This window comes from Lynx canadensis, chromosome D3 (assembly GCF_007474595.2).
Source record: "Lynx canadensis isolate LIC74 chromosome D3, mLynCan4.pri.v2, whole genome shotgun sequence".
In the NCBI taxonomy this organism is placed as follows: Eukaryota; Metazoa; Chordata; class Mammalia; order Carnivora; family Felidae; genus Lynx; species Lynx canadensis.
This window is the reverse complement of record NC_044314.2, coordinates 73,456,069-73,470,919: the sequence shown is the minus strand read 5'-3', so window position 1 is coordinate 73,470,919 and position 14,851 is coordinate 73,456,069. Positions and strand designations below refer to the sequence as shown.

At 48.3% G+C, this 14,851-nt stretch overlaps 1 long non-coding RNA gene and 2 gene segments (V, D, J or C); all 3 read right to left on the bottom strand.

Annotated features, from left to right (window-relative positions):
* LOC115528231 overlaps positions 1 to 14,851 on the bottom strand; it is a 917,695-nt gene that overhangs the window by 619,806 nt on the left and 283,038 nt on the right.
* Positions 1 to 14,851, bottom strand: part of LOC116738411 — a 688,014-nt gene that overhangs the window by 586,872 nt on the left and 86,291 nt on the right.
* LOC116738414 lies at positions 8,927 to 13,702 on the bottom strand. Its single transcript, XR_004344321.1, has 3 exons — positions 13,586 to 13,702; positions 13,193 to 13,477; positions 8,927 to 8,937 (listed from the first exon to the last, which is right to left on the bottom strand). It is a non-coding gene; the product is annotated as an uncharacterized LOC116738414 (long non-coding RNA).

The following is a 14,851-nucleotide window of genomic DNA, read 5'->3' as shown; positions in this document are numbered from 1 at the left end:
AAACTGAAAATGTGTGCCTATAAGGACAGGCTTTGGGGAAAGAATTGACAGGAAAAGGACCTAGACTAGAGGAGGTTCGTTGGTTTTGTTTTCAGGCCTCAGTTTAGGTCAAAGAGGGAAGCAGCTGTGTTGCTTCGAACAAAGAGGGAAGCAGAAGGTGGGAGCTACACAAGAAAAGCCCATCATTGTGGGGACAGCAGGTTTTTGCCTCACTTCCCCACAGGCCTGGAGCTCTGTGTGAGCACTGCGACTGTTATCCCATGATGCACAATAATAATCAGCCTCGTCGTCAGTCTGCAGCCCAGTGATGGTCAGGGAGCCTGAGCTGCCAGACTTGGAGCCGGAGAATCGATCGGGGACCCCGGAGGGTCGTTTGTTATTCTCATAAATCAGGAGGCTGGGGGCCGTTCCTGGGACTTGTCGGTACCAGCTCACATAATTACCACCCCCGATGTTGGAGCTGCTTCCAGTGCAGGAGATGGTGACCCTCTGGCCCAGGGACCCCGACACGGAGGGCGGCTGAGTCAACACTGACTGGGCCCAGGACCCTGGAAGGGGTAGAAACACAGAGAGGGTGATGCTGGGGTCTGGATACAAGACAGTGGAAGCAGGACCCACATGTCCTCCCAGAGCCCCTTCCAGTGTGCCCTCATCCAGTCACCTGTGCAGTGAGCGAGGAGAGTGAGAAGGAAAGGAGACCAGGCCATGGTGGTGGTCATCACCGATTCTGTCTTCTGTGCCTCACGGCTGAGCAGAGCTTCCCCTAACCTCTCCCTTCCCTCTTCATCTTCTGAGGGAGGGAGGGCCCCCTCCATGCAAATGAGACCCCAGCTGTCTGACCCCTCCCTGGGCCTGTGTCAGTTCCCTCTGCCTGAGGATGTCAAGGGGCTGGTCGAGGGGGGGCTGTTTCAGGCCAAGGGGTGAGGAGGACACAGTTGTGAGCCGTGTGCAGGGGGCACTGACAGTACAGGTGGCAGGTTTCAGTTCTCATCAGCCCTGAACCCACAGCAATGGGTCCTGTGAGCCCCCTGGTGTTCGGACTCAGAGCCGCCATTGTTTGACCTGGTAGGCAAGTCCACCAAAGAGAGCTCCTGTGTCCCCATTGCACTGCCCACTGTACCCCGACAAGGGTCAGTCCGGGTGTCCCTCTAGGGAACCTCCCATAACCTAAGCCAGACTGGATGCTCTACTCACACTCCTCAGGGAGAGTCAGTCCATGGCCGCCTGTATGGGTCATGGGTCAGGAAGGAGGTGGTGTCTCTACCAAAAGTCCACTTAGGTCAAGATCATGCCCAGTGCAATGATGAGTACCACCGGACACGTGGACCCTTCAGTGTAGGATTCTGTGTCCTTTCCTGTTACGTGATTTCTCCCGGGTTTCCAGAGCTCACCTTCCTCCAAGGTTCCCACAGCACTGAGGAGAGAGGGAGCGCTGTGTTCAGGCTGTGGGGAGAAACAGTTGTGTGTATTCCTCGGCACATTACGCAAAAAAATCTTTGTCATCTGTCACTATGTCTGCTTGTTGAAAACAATAGCTCTCCTCATACTATGTGCAGTGATTCCTTCCAGGATCTGCTCTCCCAACAAAGAGACCCAGTCTGCAGGAGCCTTGAGTGTGACACTGACCTCAGCGCCCAAAGGACAAACTTGCAGGCCGTTCTAGGAGGGAAGGAGCGACAGCAGCAGGTGCTCTGACAAGGACCCAGTGACACAGTTTATGTGTTAGTCAGCACTTAGCCCAGTGTGCCCTTTGAATGGGTGTGTGCTCCTTTACACAAAATTTCTCTCAGTAAGATTTATTTCAGTCAATGACATCGTTATTATGAAAATGCAGGTACAATCACTAGGATAGTTCTCTCAGTTCTGTATTTCTTACAGAGAACACATGAAATTGTGGTTAAAAACATGGATGGAAAAACAATGCACAAAGGATGCCTGCTATAAACTTTTTGCAAAGTCATGTTTTCTTTGCCACCAGCTTACTATGGTGGAGTTGTTCTATAAGTAGGTGAGTCTGGCATGATGTCCAATGAAAGCCCAGGGGGAGTCTGTTCCTGTGAACCGCAGCCATCTCAGTGATTCAATTACTAAGCACACACAGAGCTTCTAGGAGCGAGCGATTTGGGGTCAGACCTGTCTCTGGGGTGAGCACAGTTCTACCTACGTTCTTTGTGTCCAGCATATTCAGGAGAGAGCAATAGTTCATCCAGCCACCATGACTAGAGGAGTGCATTTCTATTCACCAAGGCTACATAAATCTTCGGTCAAAGATTCCACATGTGAGTGGTGGAGAGGTGGAGATGAGGGGGCTATGTCCCTGAGGTCACAGGCATTGTGGCCCCAGTTTGAGACAGAAGAATTTTCATCAGAGCGCCAAGCTGGCTGGAGGTGTCACTGGGGAGACTGAGGGAGTAACAGTCCAGCATTAAGAGCACAGGGAGGGTGTGATACATCCCCCTGGGATTTGAGCTGTGTGGGAGCAACACTGAAGCTGCTATTCCAGAACCAATGTACTGATCAGCCTCAAGTGCTGACTGGAGCCTGAGGGGGTCAGAGGCTGAGCTGCCCACAGCGATAGAGACTCACCCTGGGATTCCTGAGCGTCAACTTGTCTTAGGAGAGAAGGTGATCAGGGCAAGTCCCGGCTGCTCAGTGACAGGACCCTGGTCACACTGAATGGTCGCTGGAGTTTCCTGATGATGAGGATGCTTCCTCCTGGGCTTGTGACCCTGAGGTTGGCTGGATGAGCACAGGCTGACCATGAGTTTTGGGAAGAAAGAGAAGCCAGGAAGCTACAAAATCCCGAACACCATATACTCAGATAGAGGAGAGATCCGTGTTTGTGTGTGTGTGTGTGTGTGTGTGTGAGAGAGAGAGAGAGAGAGAGAGAGGGAGAGAAAGAGAGAGAGAATGGAAAACCTTTCCTTCAGAGGCCAAACATGAAGACAAGTGTATCCCTGTCCCCTTATGTCCTCTCTGCATTTGCTGAGTGTTGTGTTGGTCCCCATACAAACCCATCCCTGGGGCTGGTTCTCTGTATGACCGTCCAGCGTTCTGGAGCTTGGAACTCAAGAAGGCCAATGTCTGCAAGGCCACTTCTCTTGACGTCTATGAAACTTACACAAAGCGGAGGAATATGGTCTGAATTAGTTCTATAGGAATTTCACTGAATCAGAATGTCAGGCCTTGTGGATGGGCCTTCTATCCATTCTCATTCCTGTAGACACACTTCCCATAGCTGTGGGGTCTTCAGGTCTAGGAAGCACATGATAGGGGCTGATCACACAGCCCCTTCCTCATGCCCTTCACATCACAGCCCTCCCCCACTGTGCCTCTCGGATCCCCTGATACCTCCATTGGGTGACCGTCAGAGAGTGTCTACTGTTATTTTGCAAAAGGGTTAATGCTTGACACTGCATTGCTTGGTGCAAAAGTGTGTGGCTGAGTGAGTGTCCTGATGGTCTTAGAAACCAATATTCTCAAGACCAAGAAAAGCTGTCATGTATTGAAATATGCAGCCAATCCTTCCTTCGTTCACTATGGCAAAAGTTACCCTGTGTGCAGCCTCAGTCATTCTGAAGGAGGAAGTAATTGCATGAATCGCTTCTCTGCGCAAATACTCAAAGGCTGGGTGAACATTCATGTCATGGAAATACAATAATCATGTTGTCGTATTACAGAGATTGATGAGATTGGTGGGGCATGAAAACTACAATCAGAGATGAGAGCAGGAATCACATGAGGAAGTGATTTCCTGCTGGTCCATTTCTGCAACGTCTCTGTAGAGATGGACCCTGGAGAGTGGAAACTCTTGCAAGATTATAGTTTTCTCTGAAATCCTAACATGGAGATGGTTTTCGGGCCTGAAGAGCCATAGAGAGACGGAAGGCCTGAGGGAAGCAGCAGAAGTGGGGAGACGAGCAGAGTGTGTGTGGGGGGGGAGGGTGCAGTGAGGAGAGTCTGAAGACTTTGGGACTCACTTTTAGTCAGATGGGTGAGAGAGGAAATTGTGTCTCTGACCAAGGTGCTTATTAACATGTCAGATATGGATGTGTCATCAGTAACACAAGAGACACACTTTACGGCTTGAGATTTGTGGATGAATGTGAGTACCTCTGTCACCATTTTCAGTCAAGACAACAGTGCTGTGTGACCTTAGAAACTATACACGTGTCTCTGCCCCTAGATGCTGACACCGAGTTTCTGAAAATCTTGTCATTTTCTAAGTGAAAAGAACACTAGAAACATCCTAGTTCTAATGTGGGCTCCCTGAAGCCTCCTGGGTGGGGCTGGTCCCCAGAAAGACCAAGGCTTGGTCAGAGGCTGGGAATCTTCACCCCTCATACCTGAGAGACAGGAAAAAGGCTGACAGTATAGTTAATGTCTGATCACGTCTCCCCGAATCCTCAATAAAATCACAAAGTACAGTGTTTGAAGAGCTTCTGGTTTGGCGAACACATCCACTCCCAGAAGAGATGCACCTCAACTCCCCAGGGACTGATGCTCTGGTGCTCTGGACGCTCCTAGACCTGACACTAGGTGGCTCTTCATTACTTGTTCCCCTGTCCCCTTCATCATATCCTTTAATGAACTGACTAAAGGAGTCAGTGTTTCCCTGAGTTCTGTGAGCCCCTCAGGCGAATAAATGGAACGCATCGAGGGAGTTGTGGGAACCTCCAATTTGTCGCACGTTGGACAGAGGGTACAGGCGAGCTACTAGCTGCTGTTGGCATCAAAATGGGGAGCAGCCTCCTGGTGCTGAGCCCTTCACCTGTGCACATGTCACCGTTTCCTGGCAGATAAACCTCGGTGTGAAATTCAGGTAAATTTGAGGACACTCTCCACATGTCCCAGAGAGTTCCTTGTTGTGGGAAAACACATAAACACACAAACATATAATCAATGACCAGGAGTGTGTAAAGTGAATTATTCTGAGAGTAGTAAAGGAGACAAAACAGGAGAGAGAGAGACTGAGGTTCATGCTGTAAAAGTATTTATTCTCCAGACCCCATAGGCCTGTGCCATCGGGCTCTATTCCCTCACCTGTGTGCACTCCTGGGACACCTGTGCTGTCTCAGGCAACAGCATGATCTGTGTGTTATTCCTTCTTCCTCAAGGACACGTGACCCCTCAGAGGACTCCCTCCTACAGGAGCGTCCACACAAGTGTCTCAGTACAGGATGCTCAGAGACAAGGCTTTCAGCCCCAAGTGTTTTGGGCTCACTCTCTCCTCGTCTGAGACACTGTAAGGAAAGCTGCTCCCACTGCCAGGATCTGTAGCACAAGAGGAGCTTTGTGCTTAGGCTGCTCATCAGAGATGAGCAGAATTCCTGCATTGGCCCAAGCATCTTTGGATTCAGAGAAGCAACTGGGGACTCCGGACGCTGGTGCTTATTTGAGTGTGAAGAGAACCAAAGAAGATACAAGGGAGGGCTCCCTGACTTCTCTGGAACCTGTCTATGTAGTAGCTGCAAACACGGAATCCACTGTTCATGGTGCAGGTGAGTCTGGCTGTTGTTCCTGGAGATGCATAGAGAGGGGGTGCCTGGGTCAGCACAGGCCGGGAGAGAAACCTGCAAACACAGACACTCAGGGCAGATGGGGCTAGAAAGGAAAAAGAAAAAGCATGTCTCAGGTCACTAAGGACACAAAGAGTGATTTGGAGCCCACCCTGTGTCCACCAGGCCTGTCCCTACCTGTGCAGTGCGGGAGGAGCTTAAGGAAGACAGGAGTCCAGGCCATGGTGGCACAGCCTCTGGTCCCCACACTGGGCTGGGCTGCCCCAGGCTCTCATTTCCCCTCCACCCCTGACGCAGGAGGGGCTGTCCATGCACATGGGTCCCGTTCAGTGACAGTCCAGCCCCTCCCTGAGCCCTGGTGCTGGAGCCCAGCCCACACCACACACTGAGGAGGGTGGAGGTAGCACTCATCCCCCGGGGAGAGCTCTGGAACAAGCACGTGCTGAGACAGCTCAAAGCCTCCAGGTTGGGCTCCTTTAGGTGATTGGTCGTCACTGACCAGCACTGTAGGGACCACAGGGCTGTTCCAAGCACATCCTATTAAACTCATGTTGAAACATGAAAAATGAATACAACCAACTTGTGAGCGATAGCTGCTATTAAGAATACATTGAATGCATACTTTCTCAAAAAGTTACAATTTGGCTATACTCAAAATATATTGAGTGTATAGACAAATTTTAATAGAAAAATGGAAAATGTTATTCTAGAAGCACTCCATAGAAATGCATAAGATACAGATGTTTTCACAGGGGACAACTAACAAAACTTCGGAATTGAGAAGAATATTTTTTATTTGCTCCTTGTTTTCTCATAATATCAAAAGGTATATAATATTTCTTAGTTCGCTTACAAGGGGTATAAAACTCAAAAGTACACTTTAAAAAACATTGCACAAAAAGGAAAATTACAGACCATTATTGTTAAATAGTGATAGAAATACTCTGTATAAAACATTAACAAAGAGACCACAATACCATATTAATAACTGATACACAATTATTAAGTGTGATTTATGCCAATGATACAGTTGGGTCACCTAGTAAGAAAATTTTTAATTACATACCATCTTATTACATTAAGAGATACGATCAGATTGCCCCAATTGGTCTCAAAGAGCCTTTGGCCAAATTTCACACCAAATCCTAATAAGAGCCACATAAACACAAAAACAGATCCATTTATGACATGGGAAAACACACACTCTCACACACTTATGATGTGGTCCTGAGGCCGGCATCCTTGTTCATGGAGTAGCGAGGGGACCAGTTCCACAAGGATCAAGAACATGCAAAGGGAATCTTCACATCCATTATTTTGCAACCTTATTCCTCACGTGTTAGACAATGTAACTAAAAGCCAAATCGATGGTTACTACTTTGCATGGATGGGAAAGGAAAGTGGTCACTCTTGAAGTCCCAGATGGATGTCATGGCCTTAGATAGGGCCGTGCTGTGGCAGCAGTGACAGCAGACATCTTAGTGAGTGATTAGTCTCAGTGTTGGTGACTTACTGGTGACACTTGGTACCAGAGACATGATGGGTGGAACAAACGCAGCAGAGAAGAGGTCTTGTCCCACGTGAGCGGGTGAAGAGCCCTGTGCAAGGTGTGGGGCAGTGACTCCGGATCTGAAGTGATTATTTCCTCCCACTCTGGCTGCATCCTATGTGATGTCAATCTTCACATTGATGGGGCATCTGTCCCACACCCAGAATAGTGCATATTGCAGAGGTTTCCAGTGGGGACCTTGGCTCAAGTGACCAGTTTACTAAGAGACGGGTTGTGAGTCTGGTGTCGCTGCCCCTGCTCCTTGATGACCTGAGGAGAGAGCATGTCCTGTGTGACCTCAGGGACCGCTTTCTGTAAAATCTGGCAAAGGCTCCCTGTATAAAGGACTGAAGGAGACACTCCAGGACATGGTGGACACCACACAGAGCTCTGTTCCCTGAGGTTCCGTTGAAGGGATTCTGCCCACAAGCTGCCTTATCCTCTGGCCAGGTCCTGAGAGCCCACTTCCTCCTGGGAAATGCGCTCTGTCTATGCCTTGTGTATAAGCCTGCAATTCTCCAGACGCCAGAGGGAAAAAGGAAGAAGTGATCCACGTTGGAAGCAATGTGGTGACGCAGCCAGATGCAGGGGCTCACAGGGCAAAGGACGCTCCCAGGTGGAGGCAGTTCACACAGCCCTGAGGCTTCAGTGTGCCTACTGCCCCCCAGGCAGCTTAGCTGCTGACCCTCACTCTGCAGGCCCCTGTTCGCTCCGCTCCCCTGCTGCCTTAGGCACCATGTCCTCCAGCTGCTGTGATCCCCTCTGCACACCAAGCAGAATGTTCATTTGGACAGCAGTCGTACTGATGTTGGGACCCATGGGAGTGGAGTACGAAAGGGCCTTTCTGGGTCCCTTATTGGAACCATGACACTCTCACGTTTGGAAAAGTATCTCAGTGGAAGCTCAGTGATTTGGTTCGAAATGTCCATCTCTGCCAACAGTATCCCCAGAACTGCTCTGTGTCTCCTGTTCACAGATGCTGCACGTGGTAAATGTAAGGACAGCGAAGGGGTGTCGCTGGGACACACATATGGGGACATGGCCTATGTGCATGTGCGGCGTGCAGGGGAGCTGGGACAAAGAGGTCTTTACTGAGCTGCGGTACGTAAGGGGGGAACTGTAGGGTGAGCCAAGGGATGTCCCTGAGAGGAGGAGCCCTGGGTCAGAGGTCAGGGCATGTGTCAAGGCCCGAGAAACAGGGGTGGCTGCTTGTTGATGACTCTAGTGGACATCCACTGGAGGTCTACGAGGTAGGCCAACTGACCATCTGAATCCAGCATCTCCAAATGGAATCGAAAGGCAAACCTAGGAAGAGAAATATACCTTCCTTAACCCTCAAATCTGGTTTGACTAGTTGTGCATGCGTGTGAATGTACATATATTCAAGGGCCACAATATATGAATACTTCACGTAAAACATCTGACCCTTGTCTTTCATAGTGAGTCAGGTGATGACCCAACATGCTCCATGACCTTGAGAGTTTAGTTTGTCCTTTGTAGCACTAAGTGTCTGCAGCTTACTGCTACGTCCTTGGTGCTCAGGAAATGGTTTTGAATGAAAAAGAATACATCAGTGAATTAACAAAGGAAAAAATACCAGTCTCCACATTCTTTACCTTATGGCTAAAACAGGCATCGGCTCTTTCTTTTGGGCCACCATCATCCATTCAAATTGTGAACCACAGACACGGGTGTCATCTTGGACACATCCTTCGACCTCACACACAGCCTCCAGGTAATTCCTAAATCCAGTGTTTTCCACACCAAAAGCCATGTTACAATGTACACGCTGCCCAAAGCAATCTACAGACTCCATGCAATTCCCATGAAAATTCCAGAGACATTTTTCACAGAAATGGAAAAAATCTCCTGACTTTTATATACAACCAGAAAGATCCCAAATTGCCAAACAATATTGAGAGAGAAGACCAAAGCTGGAGGCACCAGACTCCCTGCTTTTGAGTTATATTACAAAGCTATAGTAATGAGAACCAGTAGGGCATTGGCCTAGAAAGAAACACGTGGAATGATGCGACAGAGTAAAAAGACCAGATGAATAAAACAAGACCTCTCTTCCCCAGTTTTCTAGTAGTCACCTCCCTGACTGTGGTCCAGCCCAAATTCTTCCTGCAAACATTTTTGTTCTGTGTGATGGCCCAGACATCTGTGCCTGGCCTCAGGCCTGGGGAAGGGTGCCATGGGGTTGGAGGGAGAAAGGTGATGTAAGAGAGTGAGTCAGAGCTGAGCACTCCCGGGGCCCCTGAGGCCCAGGTGAGGGACAGTCACACTGCAATGTGGACCGTGTATGCCTTAGTAGATGAGAGCCATTCGAGTATTTTCCTGCTGGCCTGGCCCAGAGCCCAATCGTCTCAGTGCAGTCTGAGCAGCCCACCGTTGACCCCAGTCCTGGTCACCCAGCTGCTCTGACAACACACAGCATCCCTAGAGGATGCTCTGACCTTTGCAGACGGATATTTGAGCTTTCAGTGTCCAGGGAAGGAGCATGAGTGCATCCTCTCCTGGGTGCTTGGGATGGAGACGTTAATTTTCTTCAGGTCACTACAGCGTCCAGGCCACTCACCATGGTATTAGTTTACAGTGTTTATGTTCCTGGACATATTACTGTTCCCTGACATTGGGTTTGCTTGCTGCAGGGCCCTGGCATCACTACCAGTCTCCAATCTGAATTTGTTTTAATGTTTATATTTTATTAAGACATAGAGAGACAGAAAGACAGAGACAGAAAGAGCAGGGAGTTACAGAGAGAGAGCGGGACACACAGAATCAGAAGCAGGCTCCAGGCTCTGATTTCGTGGCACAGAGCCCAAGGCAGAGCTTTGGCTCATGAACCACGATATCATGACCTGAGCCAAATTCCTAAGCTTAACCGAATGAGCCACCCAGGCATGCCTACCAGTCTCCAATCAAAACCAATTTCAAGGCCTCATATTTCCCAGGTTCACTCCCGGTTCATAGGTGATAAAAAGTCCATGGGGGTTATCCTTGAACTTTGAATACTTTTTGCTGTTGTTGCTGTATTGTGAGAGTCTCCTGTTATATCCCATCACCTCCATGGTACAGGCTCTGGGGCCTTTGAAGTCTCTGTTTGTCAAAAGACTACCGGCTCTCCGCAAACAAGTACCCAGGGTACTCACTTCCCAATCTGGGTTTTGACCAGGCCTTTATACTTAGTCTGGAATTTAATTTTCTTCTCTGGTATACTCATGACCCATTTGCCTCTCTATTAGTCCAGTTTTGTAATTGTTCTCGGATGAACATGATATAAACCCTTATACCGTGCAAGGGACCTCTATTTTCTTAGAAATTCTTTCTCTGCTCATCCATTAAGGGGCATTGAGGAAAGGGAATCCCACTCACATTCAACACTATTATCTGTATATGGTAAATGTTCCATGGGTTAACAGTGAAAAGACAACAAAATGTCTAGATTTTTCCGGTAATACCAGGGTTTTCTGGACAAGGTAGGATGGGTTCATAGGCCTTTTTCTCTAAAATGCTGAAATTCTTTCAGCATGATTCCAGACCGAGTCAGAGGAAAAACAAAGACAGAGAAAGCCTAGGACACATGCAGTTACACTCTACTGGTCTCACCCTGGTAATTACATCTGCAACAGTCTCATTTCCAAATAGGGTCTCATCCTGAAATATGGGAGTTTTTAGAACTCTTAATCACATGAATTGTTGGAGACACAGGTCAACTCATAATTAATATCCACAGTTCAATGAGATTTTCTTAGTTTTTCCCTAACGTCCTTTTTCTGTTGTAAGATCCAGTTTATGATTCTTTGCGACATTGATTTGTGAATTGTCCTTAAGCTTCTCTTACTGTGACACTTCTTCAGACTGTCCCTCTTGTTGGTGCCTTTGTCCATACTTACTGAGTGGGGGTTATGCCTGACCTCATTCAAGCCAAGGGTTTACACCTGTTCCATGAAATCTCTGGATTGGAATGTGTCTCATGTGATTCCATATATTTATACCATCAGTTAACAATATGGATGGCAGACATATGTGTAGACACTGAGTTACAACCCAGCCCTTTTATGTTCCTGTGGTTGAAATCTTTCTAGTTTTGCCTCCTGGGGGCCCTTTCGGTTGGCTCGTGAGCCCCTAGACACACCCTGTCCTTGTGTGTGTGTGTGCACATGTGCATGTGTGGTGATTGTGCACTGATTTGGTTGCGTTTGTTTGGGAGACAATGACAGACAATGACAGAGTGTCATTTAAGGGCCATTAGTATCATATAGAATAATTCTGTGGCTCAGAGTGTTTTCCTCTGTTCACATGATTAATTCATTTTCAGCGTTTAGCACCCCCGCGACCTACAGATGTTTGCACAGTTTTGCTTCTTCCAATGTTGGATGTAATTATCAAATTATTTATAAAAGTGGCACCTCCTGGGTGACCTGTTGTTGGTTCCTGGTTTGGGTGATTATTTTAAACCTAGAATAAATATCCATGTGCCAAGTTTAGGTTGCTTTCAGGCTTTAGTGATTAGGAATCAGTTGTTACAAACATTAAAGTGCAGGGTTTTTCTTGCACTTTTTTCATTTTCTGACACTAATAAGGTCCTCCGTACTCATCCTGCGCCATTGCTGTCTGGGAATTAAGATTCCCCCAAGGAAGCCCCATGTCTTCCTGGGACAATAGTATTAGAAAGTAATATCTGGGAAAATGCATCTCAGGCCTCATGGGGCATCATTGCTTCCGGTTTCACTCAGCTGACGCATGAAGGACAAATACATGAGGAAACTAAGCCAGGACCGTGGACATATTGGTGACTGTGTCCACATGCAAGTCTCTGTCTCCATCAAACTACACACGTCGTCAGACTGTCATCTGCGGCTCTAATCCGTGACCACATCCTCTCCCCAGCCTCCTCCTTTGGTTGTATGTGTGACTTTCCTTTCCTCAAGTGACAACTGTGGCTCCAGCACCACATTCCATCCATTTACTTCATTGTTCGGTGACAGTACACAGTGCAATCACGTCACGATCGTCAACCGGCTCCCCCACGGGACACAACCTTAGTTACTAGAGGACGGAACTTTCCTGCAGTTTCTTAGGTCTTTACACGTAGAGGCTCCACTCACTTTCAGCCCCTCGGCTCAGCGGCTCGCCCCACCCCTGCACTGACGTGGCCTCACACGTGGTACTGCAGCTACATGACTTTTGTCACCTTCTGCTTTCCATCATGTGCCCCAAATTCCTACATGTTTCTACGTACTCGTTAAGTTTCTGACATGGGGCGTGTACAGTGTTCAGTGAATTCTGACGATGACAGAGTGTCATTTAAGTGCCATTAGTATCATATAGAATAAATCTGTGGCTCCGTTCACATGATTAACTCCTTTTCAGCGCTTAGGACCTCCACGACCTGCAGATGTTTGCAGAGTTTTGCTTCTTCCAATGTTTGATATAACTATCAAATTATTTATAAAAGTGGCACCTCCTGGGTGACCTCTTCATTGGTTTCTGGTTTGGGTGATTACATTTAAACCGAGAATACATATCCATGTGCCAAGTTTAGGTTGCTTTCAGGCTTTAGTGATTCGGAATAAGTTGTTATAAACATTGAACTGCAGGGATTTTCCAATGGACAAAAGTTTTGAATCTTATCTTCATAATTTTATAATCTGAAATTGGCATTTTTTCACAAATAATAGATAACAAGGCAAAACTAGTCACCGCCAATGAGATAATAGTACCAGATGCAAATAAGGCTGACTTATTTTTCAGGCACCACAAGGGTGAGTTCAGAGGAAAAATGAAAATGCTTCATATTTTAATGTCAGAAGGAAAATTGATATGATCTGGCCTAGAAGTAAAATACCTCAGCTAATAAAAGAAGAGATTTCTCTTTCATGAACACTCTTTGTGTCGGAAGGGTTTTCTGAGAGTGACTTTGAGGACAGAAAGGACAGGAGGAACCTCACTCACGGGAGGTGCCCTTGCATGGACCTGCGTCCAAGTCGTCAGCCACGGAATGAGCAGAATCACAGGCTAAGCTGAGGAGGCAACTGCTGATGTGTTTCCCTCTTTACAGATGAGTAACTAGGTTTTTGTCTCACTTCCCCACAGGCCTGGACCACTGTGTAAGCACTGCCACTGCTGTCCCTCGATGAGCAGTAATAATCAGCCTCGTCCTCGGCCTGGAGCCCAGTGATGGTCAGGGTGGCTGTGCTGCCAGACTTGGAGCCGGAGAATCAATCTGGGATCCCTGAGGGTCAGTTGCTATTATCATAGATGATGGTTTTGGGGGCCATTCCTGGGATTTGTTGGTACCAGCCCACCCAACTACCAACTCCAGTGCAGGAGATAGTGACCCTCTGGCCCAGGGCCCCAGACACTGAGGATGGTTGAGTCAGCCCCGACTGAGCCCACGACCCTGGAAGGAGAAACAGAGATGTTATTCCTGGGGTCTAGAGAGAAGAGGAGGAATCAGGCCCACACTTGTGCTTCTGGGACCCCTTCCTGTGTCCCCACATCGAGTCACCTGTGCAGTGAGCGAGGAGGGTGAGGAGGAGAGGGGACCAGGCCATGGTGGAGGTCAGCACCGATCCTGCCTTCTGTTGCGTCACAGCTGAGCAGAGCCTCCCTTCACCTCTCCCTTCACCTCTTCAAGTGTTGAGAAGGGGAGGGCCCAACCATGCAAATGCGATCCCTCTGTTTTCTGACTCCTCACTGACTTCTATAGGTGCCTCTGACTGAGATTGTCAGGGGGATGGGCAAGGGAGGGGCAATTCCAGGGCAGCGGGTGGGGAGGTCACAGATGTGAGCCCTGAGCCAAGGGCACAGACAGTTGCAGGTGGCACTTCTCAGCTCTGGTCTACCGTGAACCCTCAGAAACAGGCCTTGAGTGCCCCTTAGCATCCAGACACAGACATGCCATTGTATGAGGTGAGCACAGCCCATCAGAGACCACTTCTGCCTCCCCACTGCTCTAGCCACTCTCCCCTGCCTCAGGGCTAAACCAGGTGTCCCCACATGTGGCCCCCTATCACCTCAAGGCAGACTCTCTGTTCTAATCAGACTCCTGGGCGTGAGCCTGTCAGTGGCTCCCTTGACGCTTAATGGGTCAGGCCTGAAGAGTTGTCTCTACACACATTCCTCTAACAGTAAAGGTGTATCAAAAGGGGGAGGAGTTAATTGGATATGACAGCGGACGCAGGGCTCCAGGCGCCCGTGCCAATGCAGGAAGCAGCAGAGAGCAGAGGGCAGCTCCCGTGGGGGCCTTTGGCAGATGGGACCTGACCCTGGTGAGATTTTTCTTTACATGTGCTTCTTACCCTGATGGAGTGTCTTGATTCATACTCTATCCTGGCATCTATGTCAATGTGCTCATTGTCAGACGTCTGAGTGATTCCGGTTTTCTCTCCCAAAGTGCATCAGGAAATATCAGGGAGATCCTAAGGATCCCATTTGGGGCATCTTCTCTAGGATCCATGTATATTCTTTCTGAATTCCTTCCCAAATCCATGGTAGTTCTGTTCTGGAGACCTTGCAAAGGACCGTTTTCAGCCTATGTCTTCCCTGGTGGTCACGAGGAACTTGAATGACTTTCTGGTCTTTTTATTCTATGGCATGAATCTATGTGTCTCCTGAGAACAATACCACATTGGTTTTCATGACTACACCTTTGTAATATAATTTTAAAGTGTGAAGTATGGTGTCTCGAGGTTTTTTCCATCTCAAGATTGCTTTGGCAATTTGGGGTCTTTTCTGGTTCTATACAAAATTCAGGTTTTTTTTTTAATTTCTG